Consider the following 9,209-nt stretch of genomic DNA (forward strand, 5'->3'; position numbering starts at 1 on the left):
TATTTTCTGTGTTGTTTTAAATAGAGCTTATATTCGGAGTATATGGCTAAATGGCATCTCTAAAAAAATATACTAGTTTTATTTTATTCATTATCTTTAATAAGTATTTATCATTACTTATTTGTGATTTTTATGTATTATTTAAATTAGTTTATTTTCTAATATGACTTATTAATTCTTGCGTTTGTAATATCATTTATATAAATATCATTTAAATCTCTTTTCAAATTTTTTTTATATATTTCTTGCAAAATCATTAATTATATATAAAAAATATCATAATAATGTACAACTTTATATTATAATTATTAAATACATAATTATTATTAAAAAAATATACATAAAAATGGATTTCGATTTTATTTATAAAAATAAATGATTTTATATATAATTTTTTTTAAAATTTTATAACATTTTATTTTTGTTAAAGAAGCCATTTTATATCGGATCAAATTTTATAATATTGGCGGATAACCGATATTTTAAAATGAGTGAAACCGGCCCGATCCGATCAGATAAAAAAATCGGCACATCCCTAATATATTTTATATATAATTATTATAGCACTTATTATAGAAAAAATTTAAGCTACAATTGATATATAAAAATATTAGATAATTTTAAAAGGCTCTTAATAAAATAATTATAATAAGGTAGAATTTAACTTTATTAGTTACTTTTATTTATTTATGATATAAGTAAAATTACTTTACAGTATTTATTTACAAAATTTAATCAATTTAAAATGCATTAAAGAAAATTATTATGTTTAATAATTAATTAATAAATATTCTGCCATATTGTTATTTTTTCTGCGCATTCTGTTTATAAAGGTGTGCGAGATTCTCTTCAGAATCTGTTTTTAGAGAAGCTGGTGATATTGACAGTTATTATCGCCGCAAGCTGACCTCTGATAAATTGGAAATATTGGTATTTCTAAAAAGAAATCTTCGTTATATTAATGTTAAATATTATTTTTAATATTTATTTCAAATTTCATAATATAATTGTTTATTACTTATTATGTATATAGATTAATGTTATTATTTATTATATAAAAGTGATTTAATAATAAAAATATTTTATATACTTTTAGAATTGCAATTGAATTGAATATAAACTATAACTCATCATTATAATATATTTAAATGACATTAGTTATGGTATAGTTAAATTATAGATGTTATACTAATAAAAAGTATATTAAAAATTAAAATCATTGGTATCTTTACATAATACAAAATTAGATATGATATCGGATCGGTAATCGGCCGATATCAATTTAATATCGGGAATATCGGATCGGCCTCCAAAAAGTGGTATCGACACACCCCTAAAAAATATATATCCAAAATGATTTTAATTTGTAATCAACCATCTTCTATAAAAAATTTTAATAACAATTATCTAAGAGGGACTTAAGTATAGGTATTATTATGTTGATAATTATAAAATAAAAATATAATATACTTTAATATGTTTAACAAAGTTTGTAAAGAAGTTTGTTGAACCTAATTCACAGTCGTTACACCTACATGGCCGGGGGGGGTAGGAGACAAATGCCTCCAAAAAATATTGGCATTTTGGGGGGTAGGTATTAATTTTGGGGGGTAGATATTGATTTTTGGGGGGTAGGCATTTGTTTTTGGGGGGTAGGTATTGATTTTTGGAGGGTAATTTTTGACTTGTATTATGATATTTTTAAATCCAATAATCGATATGATTATCGTTGATTTTCTGAAAAATGTCAATTAAAGAAAAGATATCTGTCAATTTATAAATATTATACACTATATTTATTTTTTTAAATTTTTAGAAAATTCATTTACATAATGGGATTTAGATTTTCACAGTATCAATTTTAAATTATCAATATATATTTTTTTATAATAAGGACCTTTTGAATAAAGAATCCCTTTTATGATAAGATAATCCTACTCAATTAACAATATAAAGAAACATTTTTGGATTTTAAAAAGGTAATTTTTTAATTTTAAGCATATAATTGCATTTTCCTTAATTTGATGATAGATAAATAAATATAATAAAGAATGAAGCTATTTTTATTTAATCTTAATATGTATACTTAATAAGTTATCTGGGTTTTGAACCATGGCAATTATTTTTGCTAATAATTTTTTAAATAATCATTTTCAATGGGGTAAATATTACCACATTTTTGTGAGGCAATCAGGTTGGACCCATAATTGATTTCTATTTATGATAAATGATTCTTTGAGGTAAGTGTAAATTATATACAAAATTATAAGTGAGAGGTGAAAACCATTGTGTGATAAAAAATTTGTTAAAAGAATTGATAAATTTTTTATTTCATTATTAGATAAATTTTATATAACATCAAATTTTCCATAATATATTTGGCCTTTTTTCTAAATATTTATAGAAATCTTGGGAGAATGAACAGATAATCTATTCCTCTCATTTGATTATTGATTTAAGAAAAGATTTCAATTAAATGAATTGACAAAGTGATTCCATATACTGAAATATTGTTTATTTTGTTAACTGTTAACAATAAATTAAATTTTTGGATATGGCTTGGGAATAATCTTTGAAACCTATGATGTGGTTTGGGTTTGGATTTCCATTAAACATGAACTGGGCCTGAAAATTATTTTTACTTATGACCTAGGCTGGATGAAGAAATCAATGCCAGTGAAGGTCTCTAATTTCAATGATTAAAATATATCATTTCTCAGACTTTATTTGAAGATAAATGAATGGGCAAATCACAAATATGCCTGTTTTCAATTATTTGCAAAATTTATTAGGATTGTTAATTTAAAGAAACTATGATTTCAAAGCATCATACATTTCTAAAAATTGTTGGACACTAAGAAATAAAGAAATCAATTGTGAAGTGTATAATGGAGGAAATATTGATCCATGATTGTTTTGGCATAAATAACAAAAAATATTATATTTTTTGTGACCATGCATTAAGCTTACATATAATATAATAGGAATCTTTTAAGAAAACATTATCAAAAATATAAGTTAATAGCTGATAGTCCATTATGAATGACTGGTAATCAGAATTTTCTTATTTTCTTCTTTATTCAATGATGGGTGCATAATAAATTTCCTTTATATGATGATGATTGAATCAGTAAATTTTTCATTATTTTTATAAAATATGTTAATAGAGTGTATATTTATGAATTTTAATTTAAAAACAATAAGGGTCTAGAATATATTTTTTTGATTATAAATTACAAATACAAATGAATAAGAATTTATTTTAAAAGATTTTAATATATTTTTTAGATTAAAAATATAATACAAATGAATAAAAATTTATTGTGCACATATATTAAAATATCTAAATATATATTTCTTTAATATATTTTGTAAAACCACTGGAAAATTTTAAAATTACACCCTCATTTAAACAAATATAAATTTAATTTCTGAATCACACCTCATAAGATAGGAGAATTTTAAGATTCAGCCATCCACCGTCAAATAAAGGATAAAATTATGATTCTCCATCATTCTTGATGGCCATCAGTGAGTAAAAAAATATTATCTAAATATTTATTTCATTTTTATTCTAGATGCCAAGTAACAAAACAATATATAATATAAAGTCAAATGTGACTATATTAATTGTAAAACTTCTAAAATAAGAAGTGACAAAATAAATAACCATTATAAACATAAACATCCTCATGTCAAGTTATCTGATATCAAATTTACAAAGATAGCTATCAAAAAGGATAATAATTGGGTATCCTTAAATAAAGATATTCCATTCAATATCACAAATGGGGTTGAAACCAAGTTACAAAAAAAATCAATAACATCTTACTTCCAAAAAGTAATTTTTTATATATATTATTTTAATTCATGACAATAAATATAAGTAAAAATAACCTTAAATTTTGTGAATTAGTAGAAACCAATTCTTCATCTATAATTTGAGCATAATACTTTTAATTTTTATTAAAGATAAGATTTTTAATATATAGGTACATTTTTATTATGCCCTTTATCAATTTTGAAGGAAATAAATTATAAGAATATTTAAATATTTCAACTTTTGTTAAAAAAAAATTTATATATTATAATTAAGAATAAAATAAGTCATTTGCCTAAAATTTTCACTACTCTTTATTCTATTTAATAATTAGCACAAATCTTTTATTGAAGATTCCCAAATTATATTATCTCATACAATGCCCAGTTCCAGTGATCTGCTGATTTTGAATAATGAGGTACTTAATTTAAATAAGATTTGTTTTATAATTTTGAAGGGAATAAATGAGGATATTCAGATATTTTCATGAACAAATTTTAATTAATCTTTATTTAATAATTAGCTCAAATCTTTTACTGAAGATTCCCAAATTATATTATCTCATACAATGCCCAGTTCCAGTGATCTGGTGATTTTGAATGATGAGGTACTTAATTTAAATAAGATTTGTTTGATAATTCTGAAGTGAATAAATTATGAAATATTTTCCACTTTTCTATATCTTAATTAAGAATAAAATTTTTATTAAAATTAAGATTTTCATAAGTAAACAAATTTTAACCACTCTTTATTTAATAATTAGCATGAATCTTTTATTGAAGATTCCCAAATTATATTATCTTCTCATACAATGCCCAGTTCCAGTGATCTGCTGATTTTGAATAATGAGGTACTTGAGGTACTTAATTTAAATAAGATTTCTTTTATAATTTTGAAGGGAATAAATGAGGATATTCAGATATTTTCATGAATAAACAAATTTTAATTATTCTTTATTTAATAAGTAGCACAAATCTTTTACTGAAGATTCCCAAATTATATTATCTCATACAATGCCCAGTTCCAGTGATCTGGTGATTTTGAATGATGAGGTACTTAATTTAAATAAGATTTGTTTGATAATTCTGAAGTGAATAAATTATGAAATATTTTCCACTTTTCTATATCTTAATTAAGAATAAAATTTTTATTAAAATTAAGATTTTCATAAGTAAACAAATTTTAACCACTCTTTATTTAATAATTAGCATGAATCTTTTATTGAAGATTCCCAAATTATATTATCTTCTCATACAATGCCCAGTTCCAGTGATCTGCTGATTTTGAATAATGAGGTACTTAATTTAAATAAGATTTCTTTTATAATTTTGAAGGGAATAAATGAGGATATTCAGATATTTTCATGAATAAACAAATTTTAATTATTCTTTATTTATTTATTTAATAATTAGCACAAATCTTTTACTGAAGATTCCCAAATTATATTATCTTCTCATACAATGCCCAGTTCCAGTGATCTGCTGATTTTGAATGATGAGGTATTTAATTTAAATAAAACTATACACTCTTTAATAATAATTAGCAAACACACAAAGTTATTGAAAATTCCCCAATTATATCTTTTTTTCATCCAATTATCAATCCCAATGCAAGCCAAAATATTTCAAACATTAAAGGCCCAAATATTATTCAATTATATAAAAAAAAGGAGCCTAATGACCCTTTTCATTTCATATTCTTTAGAATGACAAATATCTTGATTAATTTCATAATTTCCATAGGCCCATGTCAGCCATGTTCAAATATATTTCAATATCCTGTTACTCACAAAAGGTTTTTAAAAAATTTAATTTTTATTAATTTTTACGCATCCATTATTTCTACTTTTAAATAGGAGCATGAATATATCCTATTATAAAAAGGTTAATATTGATGGTTCCCTCAAACCAAGAAATTGGTTATCCTATAGCACTAGCACCACTTTAGACAAAGTCTTTTGTCTTTATTGTCTTATGTTTGGTGGCCCTAAATCCAATACTTTTTGGACTCAACTTGGAGTAAATAATTGGAAAAATTTTAAGCGTGACTTAGAGAGACATGAGTCATCTTCTATTCATAAGGATTGTGAATACACCAACATGACTTGGCTTGCAAATAAGCGTATTCAAGATCATTTTCTATCAAATAGGCTTGATATAATAATGGAAAATCGTAATATAGTTCATAATATTATTGATGCCATTATATACCTTATAAAATGTAACATAGCCTTTTGGGGCACTAATTCGAATGAAGGTAATTTTATGTGCCTCATAAAATTAATGGCAAAAACGGTTCCAACTTTACGGGCATACATTGATAACAACGAAAAATTGAGGAGAAAAAAATCAGATAAAATTTCAAGACCTTATATAAATTTATTGTCATATGGCCATGTGAAAAAAATTATTGAAGTCATTAAGATAAAAATAATAAAATGTATTATTCAAAAAATTAAAGAGAATTGTGCCATGCCTATAGCATCATATTAGATGGAACATATGATGTGTCTAAAAAAGAATGCATTGCTTTACTTGTAAGATATATAGAAGATGATCCGCATCCACATCCTGTAGAAAGGATCATCCATGTTTTTACAACATCAGAAACCACCGGGGAAAATATAAAGAAACATGTTTTTTCTAAGTTCAAAGATCTTGGTCTTCCTCTTGATTATATGGTTGGGCAAAGTATGGATGGTGCAGGGAATATGAGAGGAGTATACAAAGGAATGCAGGCTTTAATATTGAAAGAGGCTCCAAAAGCCATATATATTTGGTGCCATGCACATAGGCTCAATTTAGTAGTTGCTCATGTTTGTGGATGCAAAATAGAAATGAAAAAGGTAATGGGAATATTGGATGAGTTATATAATTTCATGAATGGGGTAAGACGTCAAGGAGTGTTTGTTAAATATCAAATGACAAAGTCTAAAAAATCTCTTAAAAGAATAAAAAATACAACAAGGTAAATATAATATTTTTAATGTAACTTATCTTTTTTTAGAAATTGGTCATCATCTTATAAAGCTGTAGAAATTTTTTTAGATGTTTATGAACATATTATAGCATCATTAAATGAATTAAAAGATTCTAATGACCCAAGCACCTCTTCTATTGCCGATGGATTATTAACAAGAATTAAGGATGAAGATTTCATATTAAGTCTATTTATTTTGAAAGAAATATTGAAATGCACACATGAGGCTTGTATTGAAATGCAGGCAGTTGGTAATGATTTGGCTATGGTAACTAAATTAATACAACACACAAAAAATAAATTACAAAGACTAAGAGGTTAAAATTAGTTACGATTTCTATAAATAATTTTAAAATGTAGCTAATGGGGATAATATTTTTTTAAAATTGCATTCCTTATCTAACAGTTATTTGAAAAAGAATAATGTTACAACGGAATTGCATAATATAAAATCAATATTCAAATTTGATCAAACAGCATTCAATAATTATGTTAAACAAAAAAAAAACAAGTTGAATAAAAAAAGATTTAAAATTATTATTTAGCATTATAGATATAAAAAAAAGGGAAATATTTTTCCCTGTGCTTGATACAATCATTAATGATTTAAATGAAAGATTTAATTATGATTGTTTAAATTTTTTATCTCAAATATCTCTTTTTACACCAGCTGGAATTATAGCCAATGATAGAATAGAAGGGTGGCAAATATCTCAAATTTGTCATACTTACCAATTAAATGCTCAAGATATTGCTCGTGAATATAATGATTTTCGATCTTTATATTTGGATTCACAAGCAATCATTTATTGCAAGGATCTTTTGAAAATAAAAAAGAATGATGGGTTATATATTGATGAAAGTAATTTATTGATATTTTATTTAAAATTATATATAATTAAAGGTATTGTAAACGATGAAACCGAGGAAGATATCAATAACGATAACATAATTAATACAAAAAAATGGATAAAATATTCATTTATACTACCATATCGTCTTTTAAATAAATTAAATTCTTATTCTAATTTATATTTATTATATAAATATTTATTGACTCTACCAACTACTTCTTGTTCAGCCGAAAGAGTGATGATGAGCAAAGTCAAAATAAATAAAACTAGAATGCGGAATAAAATTTCTGACCCCTTTTTAGAAAATTTACTTCTAATATCCAGCGAAATTGATGTTTTTGAAAGATTTAAAATAGACGACATTATAACGCGATTTGCATCTACGTCTAAAAGATTAACTAAATTATTAATAAAATAAGTTATATCTTTTTCACAGCTAATTATATACGCCTTTTTAATAATGTAAATTTAATTTAATAGTTTTTTATATCATTCTAGTCCGGTGCATAATATAATACTATATTCATTTTATTTAAATATTTTATAATAGTTATATTTACATAAATGTTTTTATAATTCCAGTGCAAAATATATTATATTCATTTTATTTTAATATTTTATATAAAACTTATATTTACATAGATGTTTTTATAATTCCAGTGCAACTATATTCATTTTTTTCTCATATTTTATATAAAAGTTATATTTACATAAAAAAATTTATATTTCCAGTGCAAAATATACTCTATTCATTTTATATTTTATATAATAGTTTTATATTTACATAAATGTTTTTATAATTCTTGTGCAAAATATACTATATTCTTTATTCTAATATTTTATATAAAAGTTATATTTACATAAAAATTTTTTTTATATAATAGTTATATCTATATGAATGTTTTTAATTAATATAAAGGCATTAGTATTTATAGAATCAAGCTATACCTCTTTAAAATTACTCATTTTGTTTTTTTTACTTAATATAAAGGTATTAGTAATTATAGAATCAAGCTATACCTCTTTAAAATTACTCATCTTATATTTTTTTACTAAATTTTTGATATTTTTTTATAGTAATGTAAATATGTTATCTCATTTAATACTATTATATTAATTTTTATGAAAATAAATTGATTATCAATCAAATTATGAAAAGATTGCACTACCTACTTAAATATAAGTTAATTGAAAACGGATAGTAACAATAGTTATCAGTTTGTAAATTTTTTTTTCCAAAGCAGGTCTGAATGTTTGTAAGGGTATAAATAGTGACTTAATATAAGATTTTCTTGATTAAGGCAAATAATCGCGGCCGAAGGCCGCGAAATTTTTTTAGGGGGGTAGGGGTAGATTTGGGATGGGGGTTGCCTCCATCAAATTTTCTGCCATGTAGACGCTGAACCTTTAATAACTTTTCTACTTGTGCAATTTTGACATTCAGCTTGTACCTTGTTCTTTTTCACTTGAATTACTTTATAAAATTTTCCATCTAGAATTTTAAGATTCGGATTTGATTCAGGAGAACCCATCTCCATAATTTCATCTTCACTACT

General features: G+C 23.6%; 3 long non-coding RNA genes across 3 annotated transcripts; all 3 read left to right on the forward strand.

The window, feature by feature from the left end:
- Positions 1-1,734: 1,734 nt before the first annotated feature.
- LOC135924705 (uncharacterized) lies at positions 1,735-2,478 on the forward strand. The gene is made up of 3 exons (XR_010571369.1): positions 1,735-1,852; positions 1,895-1,979; positions 2,032-2,478. It is a non-coding gene; the product is annotated as an uncharacterized LOC135924705 (long non-coding RNA).
- A 3,820-nt stretch (positions 2,479-6,298) lies between these two features.
- Positions 6,299-7,316, forward strand: LOC135924707 (uncharacterized). Its single transcript, XR_010571370.1, has 3 exons — positions 6,299-6,787; positions 6,827-7,116; positions 7,160-7,316. It is a non-coding gene; the product is annotated as an uncharacterized LOC135924707 (long non-coding RNA).
- Positions 7,317-7,365: 49 nt separating this feature from the next.
- LOC135924740 (uncharacterized) lies at positions 7,366-7,815 on the forward strand. Its single transcript, XR_010571385.1, has 2 exons — positions 7,366-7,661; positions 7,704-7,815. It is a non-coding gene; the product is annotated as an uncharacterized LOC135924740 (long non-coding RNA).
- Positions 7,816-9,209: the final 1,394 nt, after the last annotated feature.

This window comes from Gordionus sp. m RMFG-2023, chromosome 2 (assembly GCF_954871325.1).
Source record: "Gordionus sp. m RMFG-2023 chromosome 2, tfGorSpeb1-WG-v2, whole genome shotgun sequence".
In the NCBI taxonomy this organism is placed as follows: Eukaryota; Metazoa; Nematomorpha; class Gordioida; order Chordodea; family Parachordodidae; genus Gordionus; species Gordionus sp. m RMFG-2023.